Here is a 13431-nt window from a genome sequence, read left to right on the forward strand (position 1 = left end):
GATGGGTTAAATGCAGAGGGTAAATTTCAACAAAGAAGCAATGACAAACAAAGATGATGATTATTTAAACAGACAATGTTTTATACCATGTTTTATACATAATATGAGTATGGATTCTAGTATCGATATTATATTTATTGCCAATAAAATTCTCATTGGATATTGTTATGAAATTTGTTTTTAACATTTTTACAAAGACATCAACATTTTCTGCGTGATGAGCAAGTTGTTAGGACTGTTGCCCCATAGCAAGAAGATCCTTTTGTTGAGCTTGCATGTTCTGCTACATATTTGTGTTCTTTTCAGGTACTCCAGCTTCACCTCACAGTCCAAAACTGTGCACAATAGTGCAATGTGACAGTCTAAATTGCCCTTAGGGGATAGCAAGTGTGTCCATGTTTTTTGTTCCGTATGTCTTCAAGTGCCCTGTGATGGACTGGTGAGGTGTCTAGGGTGTACCTTCCATTTCGGCCATTGACTACTACAGATTGGCCTCAGCCATCCACACTAACATACAAACTTTAGCTGGGTATAGAAAAAAAGGTGGTTTGATGATTAATTTTAACCCAAACATTACTCATTAAACCCATAACGTGGATCAATAAATATGTTAAACCCAGTCTTTACTAGCCTTTGCTTTGTAATTCATTGTTTTGGGGATAGAAATCTAACCAAGCACCCTGGGGATAATTCCTTAACCGTACACTGCTGTGGTAATTCAACCGAGGGCTGATTCACTTTGCAAGACTGAGTAACCAATATAACCCAGATTGGGTTGTATTAATTGGATTTATGATAACAGGATTTCTGCTTTTGAGCTGGCTGTTACCTGGCATATCAACAGATTCGGAAATGTGATATGTTAATATTTCAGATAAAAATATAAGGTTATGCGCAGATTATGGTATTTTAAAGACAAAAGATACAGTAAAGATAAAGTAAACACTTTTCTAAATCAATTTTATCAACATTAAACTTGAAAGCTATAATTACGGCAGGTGATGTATATGCAGTATGTTAGAACAGTGCAAAGTACTTCCAATGACAATATCTGTACTGATTACTGTATGTTCAGTTGACCTCCAAATGCCTCAATGAGCTCAGTATATAGAAAAAAAAAAACATTCAAATAACAAAGCTTGTACACAAACAAGAAGTCTCACTTTAACATATACTGTAGGTTTTTGTCTCTCTGGTGCATGTTTGGTTAAAACAGATTTGTTCTTTATTCATGAAGTTACTCACAGTAGGTATAGTAGCCGGAAATCTTACTCAAGTAAGAGTAATAATATTACTCAAAGTAAAAATTACAGTGCAGTAAAACTACTCTTAAAAGTACATTTTCCTCAAATAGTTACTCAAGTAAATGTAACTAAGTAAATGTAACTGGTTACTACCCACCTCTGCTTGAAACTCACTCACTTGAAGGCTGCGGCTTCGGAGACGTTCTAACATGAATGTCTAATCTTTATGGCATGGCTTTTCTTCTAATCTCTCTGAAATCTCTCTCTGAAATCCTTACAACTTCTTATTGCGTTTTGCTTCTACCAAACTAACTTCAAAGACAATGTTTTTCATAACCATTTATTCCCTGCAGAGTGTAGGGTATCACTGTAAGGAGAAAATTGAAGTTTATAAATTCACTAATCCGTGTAAGGTTGATTTAAGAAATATCCTCAGTTCAAGTTGTTCTCTAACAGATTATTTTCATTTGGACATTTTTTAACTGTTGATTGTATTTACACAGAAGTAACATAGGAAAGCAGAAAGACTGATCACTATATAATTCAAGCCTCCATGTTAATGTTGTCAACTCTATGTTTTTCGTCCATGCCTTCATTGTGTGTTCTGCCAAATTTCTAAGACTAAACAATGAGACAGGCTTCCTTCATTTTCACCTCTCTGCCTAAAAATCAAGGTTTACGCAAATGAGTTAGAGAGCTCTAATTACAAATAATGACTGCAATGAGACGTTGCATGTGGTTACCATAGTAACTTTGCAGATGCCATGCCAGTGGGTGTTGTGTTGATATATGGATGTTGCGTACAAAATGCTGCCCGCTAATTAAATATGCCAGAGCGGCAAATGTTCAGACATATCCGGATGTGCTGGAACACGCTTCTGTTTTCCCCTCTTCATTAGGACAGTTGTCTACATACTGTTTGTGTGACAAAGCTTGAAAGGAAAACTGTAATGTTTTTCTCAGTTTTAAGTGTGCATGGTATTATGGTCTATCCAAAATAGCACAAACTATAGGCTGTGCTTGCTCTTTCCACAAGGATAACAGCAATACAAAAACATAAAGAATAAAAAATAAATGCAGACTTGCCACTTGCTCAAGACAAATGTATAAGTTTTACATGTGTATAGAATATCAATTATTTTAATGGACTTTAAGATCCCTAGCACAGCCATCCACACTGGTTGTAAGAAATCACATCAGTTACATAACTTATCGATAACGTTAATTACTTGAAGATGAATTGTTGACCTTTGCATTGAGATTTTTCATTATTTTATGTCTCTTAGTTATTGAAAATCCCTTTACTAAAGCTTTTAAAGAAAAAAAAGTACATTACATTTCATAACAACCTGGAATTCTATTGAATTTAATTTTATTTGTATAATGCCAATTCACAACACGTCATCTCAAGACACTTTACAAAGTCAAATTCAATCAAATCATACAGATTGGTCAAAAAGTTTTCCTATCCAAGGAAAGCCAAAAGATTTCATCAAGTCTTGGAGAGGAGCATTTACTCCTCCTGACAGAGCTTTCAGCCACAGTGGACAGTCATCTTTCCCTGGTCTATGGTAATCCCGCTTGCTTTGTTTCTCATTAAAACGAAGCACACCAGAGTAACTTCCGGTTCAAAAGTAAAACAAGCCATAGTACAATCAGCGATTTCTTAAGTCTCCCACTGGGACTTACCTCTTCCGTTTTGTTAATTTTGTAGTGCTTTCGTTAATGTTGTAATGTTTTTGTCAATGTTGTAATGCTTTGCACCTCAGGGCTGCCGTAGCTGAAGGTTTTGAACTACATTTTATAGACTTCTTGATAGTAAAGAATTACAATAGTCCAGCCTTGAAGTAACAAATGCATGGAGTACTTTTTCAGCATCACTCCTTGACAGAATATCTCTAATTGCAGTACTGTTCCAGAGGTGAAAAAAGAAACCCAAGAAACCAGTTTAATTTGAGGGTTAAATTACATATCTTGTTCAAAGATAATACCAAGGTTTTTTACTTTATTACAAGAGGCCAATTTAATGCCATCCAGATTAAGCGATTGATTAAGACGTTTAATTTTTAAAGACTCAGGTCCAAAGATTACAACTTCTTTCTTGTCAGAATTTAATAGCAGAACAGCAGTAGCCTAAGTAATTGATTGGGTTCATCAGGATTAATGGATAAATATAGCTGAGTGTCATCAGCATAACAGTGGAAATTTATCCCATGATGTATGATAATTTTACTGACCGGGAACATATATATAGTAAAGATAATTGGCACAAGGACAGAACCCTGTGGTAGTTTGTAGAAAATTTATTATTAACATGAACAAACTGGAATCTGTCAGAGAAATATGATTTACACAATCCTAATGCTTTTCCCTTTATCCCTACAGCACATTCAAGTCTTCTGAGGAGAATATTGTGATCAACTGTATCAAATGCAGCACTGAGATCTAACAGGACAAGTATAGACAGACAGTCCATTATCTGAGACCTTGAGAATATCATCAGTGACTTTCACCAGAGTTTAATTAAAATGGATTGTTTGGGAGTTTGCACCATTTCATTTACAGAAGATATCTACAACTTTAAATATTATTATTTTATTGTGAAGTAAACAACAAGTAGGACTAAAAGAACAAAAATTGTGTGTAACTTGTGCATGCATAAGTGCCCCCCCCCCCCAAAGTCAGGACTTAGTAGAGCCACTTTTTGCTGCTATTACATTATCCCTCTCTTGTTAGGTTTGTTGTGCTACAATGTTTTTTCGATTTGAAGATTATGTACTTTCAATATCTGTGTCCCTGACTTGTCTGGAGAGCTTCTTGGTCTTCATGGTGTGATACCTCTTGCTTAGTGGTGATGCTGCCTCTGGGGCCTTTCACAAAAGGTGTGTTTATACAGACAGATAATTTGACCTCCCTTAGTTTGCACACAGGTGGAATTCATTTAACTGATTATGGGACTTGTTGAAGGTAAATGGGTGCACTAGAACCTTTTAGGGGCTTCATAGCAAATATACACATACATTTTCAGGTTTTAAATTGTTTTGTCCAGCTCATTAGGATTTAGAAACATTTAGAAACATTAAATTACAGTTTGAATGTAACAAAATAGTAAAAAAAAACTAGGGGGGGGGGTTATTCTTTTGCAAGACACTTTATTGAAATTACCTACAAGACAAATGCTTTATATGTAAGCTCCATACCCTTTGTTGCCTGAGATGCTATCTCAATTATATAATAATTAAGCTGATTAAAAACTTAAAAGAGATCAACTATCTGTTTAATTATCAGATGTAACAAGGAGGATTATTTTGGATGGTCCAATTCAGAGTTATATTACTGAGGGGAGTTTGGGATGAAAAATAGGAGGTTACAGGCCACTAGAGAATCCACCCACATTTGCATCAGCCTCTTGTCAGGACATAAAGGTCAACAGTCAAAAGTGCTTTTTGAGTCTGACTTCTTTTCTGGTGTCAGCTGCTTATGCATTGGACTGTCTGTATTAACACAGATGCGTGGCTCCTTTATGTGTGTCTCTTTGGCTTAAAGACACATCTGGAGTAAGAGAACATCACTGTCCCTGGTGGTCACTCTCTCGTGGAGCAGTGATGGGTGTCTCTTCAGGTTCAGGTTTGGATATTATGGGGTTCTTCAATATGGATTCAAACCAAGTTATGAAACATTGAAAAAAATCTGAAAGGTTAACGAAGTTTCACTCAAAATATACAAAGGAGTGTAGCATAAAATGCAAAACAATCTACTGCTACTACAAGGATTGAGCTGCGGTTTATTTATTTATTTATTATGTTGTACAATTAAATTATTTTTAAGTTATTTAATACTTAATCAAATCATCACCATACACATTATTTAATGATTTCAAAGTTCAGTGATGATCTTTAATTTAGAGAACCAAATTAGCATGAGGTTAAATTAGCTCAACTAATTTAGAACAAAAATTGGCATGTGATCAACCCAATCACAATGCAAATCAAAAGTAAAACAAAACATTATTTAAGAAAATAATATTTAAAAAAGTAGTTACTAAATTAAAAACACAATAACCTTTAGGACAGTTGATTTATATAAATGTTATGTAATGTAATTAAATTTGAATTGGTAACTTAAGATGGTGGACAGATCCTTTAAGGTGACAGACGACAGGAATTAATGTCAGAAGCCTAACCAGGTCATGTGACTAAAGCATGAGGCAATTACCTTGATAGCTTCCCTTAAGTTATGCAAAATACCATTAATAAACATAAACATTCCTTGTTAATGTTATACTAATGCTTGTGACACTATCGGACCATTGTGAGGTTAACAATAACAAGCGTTGTGTTTAAACAAACTTTAGTTATTTTTAACTTGGCTAGTAGCACGGCTGTTAGAAAGGCTAAGAGCTGCAAATGCGAACGGAGATCAGAACTTGTTTAAATGGACCTTTTAGCTATAGTTCCGTGTATTGAATCAGCCTAAAAACACAAAAGTTAACGTCCCATCAGTGCTGAAAACCACCATGAAAATACAGTTTTTCATAACCTTAAAACCCAACCAAAAACACTAACATCAGGCTCAATAAGCCCTAGCAAGTAGCTTGGCCTGTTAGCTTCAACTTACTGCTCTAAACCACAGTAAAAACACTTCAGAAATAAACAGTCTGAAATTGTTTCCTCCCAAACTAACTTTCCTTGTTTTCCCTGCCTCATCTCATCCTTAAATGTGGCCTGTTTTGGTGACTGGTAGACATCCAATGGTGATGAGCTTTTTCAGGGGCCTTAGTGAGTGCTCCAACTTGGTACATGAAAGCTGAGGGAAGAGTCTCGTTTTGGGATCACGGTGCTCTGGGTAAACTGTGCTGGGTCTCCATTGTGGCCCAGTTTGGCGCTGTCCTCTTGTCAGTCAGGCAGATTGCAACGTTATGGGGCGGCAGGGACCATCTATCATTACCCTTTCTAACGTAGAAAACATTCCTGGATCAAACCCCAAGTCAGCCGTGGCAGATAGTCGTTCACACTGAGCCTGGTTCTGCTGAAGGTTTTTCTTCCTGTTAAAGGGGAGTTTTCCTCTCCACCATCGCTTCATGCCTGCTCAGTATGAGGGATTGCTGCAAAGCCATCGACAATGCAGACTGTCCACTGTGGTGTCACGCTCAGTCAGGAGGAGTGAATCCTGCTTGTCAAGACTTGAAGCAATATGCTGGGTTTCCTTAAATAGGAACCTTTTTGACCAATCTGTCTGTATGATTTGATTGAATTTGACTTTGTAAAGTGCCTTGAGATGACATGTGTTGGGAATTGGTGATATATAAATAAAAAATGTTTGAATTGAAAGCGAAACAAAACTTTTAGTCACACAGTAAAGAACAGCAGAGAGGGACAAAAGTACAAAATTCAACAAAGCAAACTGCCAAGTGATACAGTTTCGCTTAAATAAATTAACTGAACCTACATAAATAACATTTTCTTAGTTTAGCATTTGGCTGCTTCTATGAAGGCAAAATCTTGAAATAATTTGAATTTATTTGAGTAATTGAAGCAAATGTATAACTATAATGAAAAGACTATAAAAACAGTTTTTGTCAAAAGTTGCTGCTTCTAAAGTTGCACACCGTGTTAGGCTCAGAACAGGAGGACCCAGAATTCGAGGCAAACAAACAGGTTTAAACAGTTTATTAAGAACTGAAATGGAGTGGGTCGGCATCGCCGTCTACAGCAGGAACTTCTGGTCTCAATATCCAGTCCGGGTCCAAGAATAGAGGTAGGTTACAGCTGGCGGGCTGCTAACACGGTGCGACGGTGGCGCTCAGAGAGTCCCAGACACTGGTGTATCGGAGGTCGGAGGACAGGCAGAAGGTCAAAACCATGAGGACGAACATGGGCAGGATGAGCAGAAGAGCGAAGCCAAAGCTGAGGTCGGGGACATGGTCAGTGGTCAGAGCCAGGAGGTCAGGGGTCCGGTGAGGTGCTAAAGGATGATCCACGGCCGGAGTCAGGTCACAGTTCTAGGTTTGGTACATAGTGCAGCTGACAGGCTGGACTAGCACAGGCAGGCTTGGTAGTCAGGAAACGGTTGTGATCGGTACACACGCAGGCAGAGATCAGGCAGGTAGTCAGGTCAGGCAAACGGAATCAGACGGGAACAGGCAGGCTCAGAAGTCGAGTGGCAAACAGGTCAGGATCAGGAAGTCAGAACAAACAGAACGCTGGAATAAGTCTCACCGGATGGCTCAAAATAATCTGCCACTGATGACTGGTCTGAAGGCTGGTTATATACTGACAGATGCAGGTGGATCAGATGAGAGGTAATGAGGAAAGGGGCAGAGCTAAGCAGGTGTGTGAGATGAGTGATCAGACCAGGTATAAGAGCTGAGATTATGACATACCGTTCCTATACAGAGTGAATATACAAAAATAAGTGCATTACAGTCCATTGATTCGCTCAGAGCAAAAAAGAATCTAGCTAAAATATACTTTGTTGTACTACAACAGTTTTGTTGTGATCTAACCACATTTACTTAAAGAAAGAAATCCATCTGTGATTAGTTTTACTGAGATTTCAACAGATAAATAATGTTTAAAAGCAGGATGTCTGCTGAAAACTTTATTAAAACCAAATGGAAATAAATTTGATTTGCTTTACAAACAAGTGTGTGCAGTGGTGGCAGATGGTGATAATTGAAGGGTGGGCTAACAGATAATTATTTATATGTAATAGAATGCTGCAGACTGGATTCCAACAACAGAAGCATGCAACTTGAAATAAAGAAAATCTGCTATAAGTGGACACGTCCTTTTACAGCTCAAGGTCAACCCTAAAAAGCCACCACAACATACTATAAAACCAAGCTTACACAGAGCCTCTGTCAGTTGGCCAACCTAATTTGCTTGCATTACAGGTTTCAACTATAAATGTTTTAGATTGTTAATTCCTTGTTGAGTCCAAGCTGGGTTTCCTCCAAACAGCAAACACGGAAAGCAGAAAAGAGATTTCATAGCTATACTTGCCATTAGCCAGTCCTTTCGCTGAAACCATGTCACAGAAAAACTCTGGTTTTCCTTTTGCTGGATTTGAATATCCTTTGGTCTATACGTCTGTCTTCAATGGCTAAATTGTGGCCTTGGGCTGACCCTGGGCTGAACAAAATTAGCCCCAATGAGTCGCAAACTGAGGGGGCGGGGCGAGCCTACATTTTTAATTTGTGTTTATTAGGTATTTTAAAACGTTACTGTAAACACCAGGGAGGGCTTAGCCCTAAAAGCCCACTTATACCAGCCATCCTTGGATGTGTGTATGATTTAAAGTGGAATAGAACTCAAATAAAACTTTGTGTCTGAGAAGTTGGGCTTTGCTTTTTAAAACCTCAAAAAATGTCACTCTAACAAGCACATGAAAAGCCACTGCAGCCAAATGGGCTATTTAATCTATTTCCTGTTGTCCACAACAAATTTCTGTATTGAATTTTACATTGGGCATGCAAACCCATCCTCCTGAGTCACTTACATAAAGCAGTGCCTAAGTTTTATTTTAATGTTTAAGTGTTTCTCCCTCTTGTTTTTTTTGGTTCCACTATCAAAGTTACACACATCACACTTTCCATAATAATAATAATTTAGGGCATAAATGGAATGGTATGCTTTTAGGTTTGTATAACTCTGCCTTTGCTTAGAAAAGTGTGATCAAATACTATGATAGAGCTTGATCAATAATTTATGCAAGAATATACTTGAAAGGAAAAGTGAGTCTAACTAATGAGTCTGATGTAGCTTTGCAGTATATTTGCACTCAACAGCTCCCTTGACCAACCAGGAAAAGTCTTACTTTCCCATTAAAGCAAAGATTATACTGTTATGCAAAATATTTTAACAGCTGCTCAAAGCTAAGTTTTACTTAAATAGTTTTAAACTTTCAATTTTTCATTAAATTGTATTTGAACATCGAAATGAGCATCCTAAAATTTGAGTATGGGGTTTTCATTAATGTTTGTCACCCAATGTGACCATTTTGTACATCAAGGTATGTTTTGTTTTTGTTTTATTTTTATTTTTTGTTAAGTACCAGAGCACAGACATTTTTGAGAGCAGGTGCTCAACCTATAAAAATAGCCCACCATTGGCTGTTTTTTTTTTCTTAAAACAAAAAACACACTGAGTCAAAATGTGACTATTTCAGATAGAAGCATCTAAAAAATTGTGTTGTTCTTAAGTCTCTTGTTTACATAGACTGGCCGGCCGTGTGAAATGAATGTGTTTGTATTTGCGTGTACATGCATGTGAACAGCTGCCACTCAGGGCTTAGCCCCTCCCTGCCCCTAAAATGTCAGAGCAGCATTGGAGCAACATGGCAGAGAACACCCCCAGCAGCTCAAAATATTCTGTTGCTAACAGCATTACAAATTCATGAGCTACTCACTTCTTCACTAGAAAGATTCTGCCAAAAGGTGATGCTGTTTTGCTGTGAATTTATCCTTTGCCAATATGGGCATAGGAGGAGCCAGGTTGCAGGTGTAGTGGAGGTAGAGAGGCGCGGTCTGTCACACACCTCGTTTTGCTCTACAGACAGTGCTCAAGCTCCACCTAGTGGTGAAATGTCACTTATTGCTCCTTTAAAGGAGGACATTGTGCGTGACGTGGATCAAGCAGGTGCAAAATTATCATACGAACTCAAATTAATCTCCCATCAAAAACCAAAATACCTTTTGAGGTAATTGATGGTGAAGAGGCTTAGTTCATGTTTAAATATTGATTTAATGAAGAAGAAAAATTGGGTTCCAGTAGAAAGGGTACATGTCTTACCGTCTACCAAATACATATATACAGTTTCAGGAACTGAAGGAGGATTTAAAATAAGTTAAGCAAACAATTGCTCTCGCATGAGGCATCAGAAGAACAAATCTTCATAAATAAATTCATAGCAGCTGGAACAAATGTAGAATTCTATTATTTTAGACTATAACCTATGTGAATCAAGTATTCGTTTAGTTTATCAGTACTTTTTCTCAACCAGAGAACATGAGTTTGGTAATGCAGCATTGCAACGCAGATTGCAATATCTACCCCCTGTCTTTGACAATCTGATTAAGTTGATGCATCCAATAATTTTATCAAACCCCTGTATAGGTAATAAAAGTGCAAATAAATATAACACCATTTTTAACCATCAAGAAACCTTAGACCCTTCTCTTTTTTCCCCTTTTCTTAACTATTTTAATCTGAGAGGAGCTGCAATAAAGCCTTCTTGCAAGAATTTAGCACACCTGTACAACAGTATATTTAAAGAGAAAACAATGTTAGGGAAACAAATAATAAAATCTAACTTTGCATTGGTACAAAAAGATAACAGGGTAAATGTTTCCAAACATGTGGAAAATGTGGGTATAAATTGCTTATACATGACTTTAGCCATTTTAAAAATAACAGCACTGTGGGCTTGATTTTCAGTCTGTATTGTTTGACCTTAAGTGACCAACATTTACAGATGAATGGTAAATAAACAAAACAGCTTAAAGACCTTTGACCCATGATGGATCAAATAATGGAGATGGATGCGAGAAAATCTATCCCACCAGTCATATTTAACCTGCTGAGGTCAGAGCAGATAGCAGGACTGAGGGATCAACTACAGAGCCATCAACTGAGGAAAATCAAGGTCAAGGTTATAATAGGCTATTTCATTGATTTACCATTTCAGCCCTACCTCAGGGTACATACCAATAAAAATCTCAACAATTTCACTCTGAAGCTAATCAAACTAAAAACACATTTGGAACCAATTCTCCTCAAGTTGGCAGAAAAGTTACTATATTTCAATCAAGGGAAGCCACAGAAAATTAAATCATATGCTAAGTTTTTTTCCCAAAAATCTGATATCAAACAACAGCCCAAGTGACCTCCTGTCAGAGGAATCCATTCATATCGTATAGCTCCCAAACATAAGCCGGTGTTTGCTGCACCACCTCTCAGTAGGCATACAGTACACAATCATGTAAACGGCATTAAGTGACTTCAGTCAGAGGTTTGCATCAATGCAAATGAATTATGACGGCAGGAAGTCTAAGAATTTGCATCTCAATAATGACCATTATATAAGCAGCAATATACCTGTGTTATTCTCCCACCTACACGCATAAATATGCTTCAGTTCTTACCATAGCTTATGTGGCATTTTCAATGTTTATTTCTTTTACAAAGGTCTTACAGTATCTGAAAAGAAAAAAACATTTCATGAACTGGAAACAAAACAGTAAGCTCCTAACAAAAACAGGAAAAGGGAGTAAATAATTCAAATGATTAACTGAAAATAACCTGAAGCCATAAACCTCGTCAGGCTACTTTATAAGCTACGCTTTGCTACTGCAGACACACTTTTACCCTCAATACGGTCCTAAGTCCATGGGCAAAGATCTTTCAGGGATTTTGGTCCCTGTTGAGTTGATGGCAGCATGCGGTTGCTGCAGATTCCATGATATGAATCCCCCATTTCACTACATCCAAAAAGGACTCTATCGGATTAAGATCTTGTGACTATGGAGGCTGTTGAAGTATAGAGTAATCATTGTTCACTAAACCAGTTTAAGATCATTTCAGCTTTGTGACATGGTGCATTATCCTACAAGAAGTAACCATCAGATGATGGGCACACAGTGACCATGATATTTGATGACACGGTTGTGTCTTTATCCTCTATAATTGAAAGAATTTTCTGACTTGTTTTTTTAAACACAGTAGTTTTATTGTCTATATAATTAGTTTTATCTGTCTGTTATTTTTGATGCGTCATATCTGGTGGTTTTATGTCTTTTTATGTCTTCCATTTTTCTCTGTAAAACTATTTGCGTTATGTCTGCCTGTGTGAAAAGTGCTCTATAAATAAAGTTAGATTGATTGAAAGACATGTACACAGTTAGTAGCAACTCTCAGGTAGGTTGTGGCACTTAGGCGATGATCAGTTGACACCAAGAGCCCTGTAGTGTGGAAGTAAATATTCAGCATATAACCAAAACCACCAGGGAGAACTGTTTGTTAAAGCAGAGTGGATCCACGTGGTCATGTTGTTCCAGCCAAATTCTTACCCTAATACCTGAATTTCAGAGCTGAAAATAAGGGGCATTTTTCAAATCTGTTATTTTCTAAGTTTTGGTGAGCCTAGACAAATTGCAGCCTCAGTTTCCAGTTCTTAGGTGATGGTGATCTTCTGCTGCTGCAGCCAGTGTGCAAAGAAGATTCAAAGAGTGTGGCATTTATATAAAATGGATGTAACAAATGGTAATGTGAGCTGCTGTCACCTTTTCCATCATCTCAAACCAGTCTGCCCACTTTCCTCTAACATCAACAAGGCATTTTGGTCTATAGTCTCACTCAATCCCTGGATATTTTCTGATTTCGGTTCTGATAAAGATCAGGTTAAAATGGTAAAAAAAAAAAAGTGTAGCTATTGTCAGATTGATGAGTTTGGGATATTTGAATGTAAGAACCAGAAAGAAAAAAGCATTATTAATACAACTCATCAAAGACATAAACTGGTAAATATGTTTTTCATATTGTGCTATTGAGGTTCATTGTGTTTTGGTATTTAGGTTTGTGTTTTTATTAAAATTACTGTAAATTTACTTTTTGCCATTTATCCCCCTCATTTCACATCCTTGTGTTGCCATTTGGCTCCAACCTCCTTCAGTTTTGTAATTGTAAACAAACAGGTTTTTGCCCATGTACTATTGTGCATCAGTTCAAGTTCTGCCTTGGAAAATGATCCCGCTCTGTTGTTGTGTTTGGCTCATTTTATTCAGCAGTCCTATCAGTTGGGATATCACCTCAAATGCACTACACATTTGAAAGCATATTTCAGGACAAACTAGATTTTATCACACAATACTACATACAGAATTCATTGATTATCATACAGACCATATTATTGTGTGGCAAAGACGTAAAGGTTGAAAGGGCGATGAAGCCATCATATTAATATGACTTGATGTGGAGACGCCATCTGCTCTTGGCTACATTTACAATTGGCTTTTTGAAGACTATTGCTTTTACAAAACAGACGAAAGGCCTTTAACTTTCTATTATGTATTCTATAAACAACAGTGGACCAAGGAAAGTTCCTTGTGGTGCTCCATTTCTGGTGGATTCAAAACAAAGCATGCTATAATTTTTTGATTACTGTTTTGACTACTGTACAGCTATTAACA

At 37.1% G+C, this 13431-nt stretch overlaps 1 protein-coding gene and 1 long non-coding RNA gene across 4 annotated transcripts in view; one reads left to right on the top strand and one right to left on the bottom strand.

Annotated features, from left to right (window-relative positions):
* The window catches only part of frmpd3 (FERM and PDZ domain containing 3), a 163475-nt gene that overhangs the window by 51080 nt on the left and 98964 nt on the right, over positions 1 to 13431 (top strand). The gene's annotated exons all lie outside the window — the stretch shown is intronic.
* LOC110368480 overlaps positions 1 to 13431 on the bottom strand; it is a 119873-nt gene that overhangs the window by 10373 nt on the left and 96069 nt on the right. The window lies entirely within an intron of this gene.

The sequence above is a fragment of the Fundulus heteroclitus genome, chromosome 23 (assembly GCF_011125445.2).
Source record: "Fundulus heteroclitus isolate FHET01 chromosome 23, MU-UCD_Fhet_4.1, whole genome shotgun sequence".
Lineage (NCBI taxonomy): Eukaryota > Metazoa > Chordata > Actinopteri > Cyprinodontiformes > Fundulidae > Fundulus > Fundulus heteroclitus.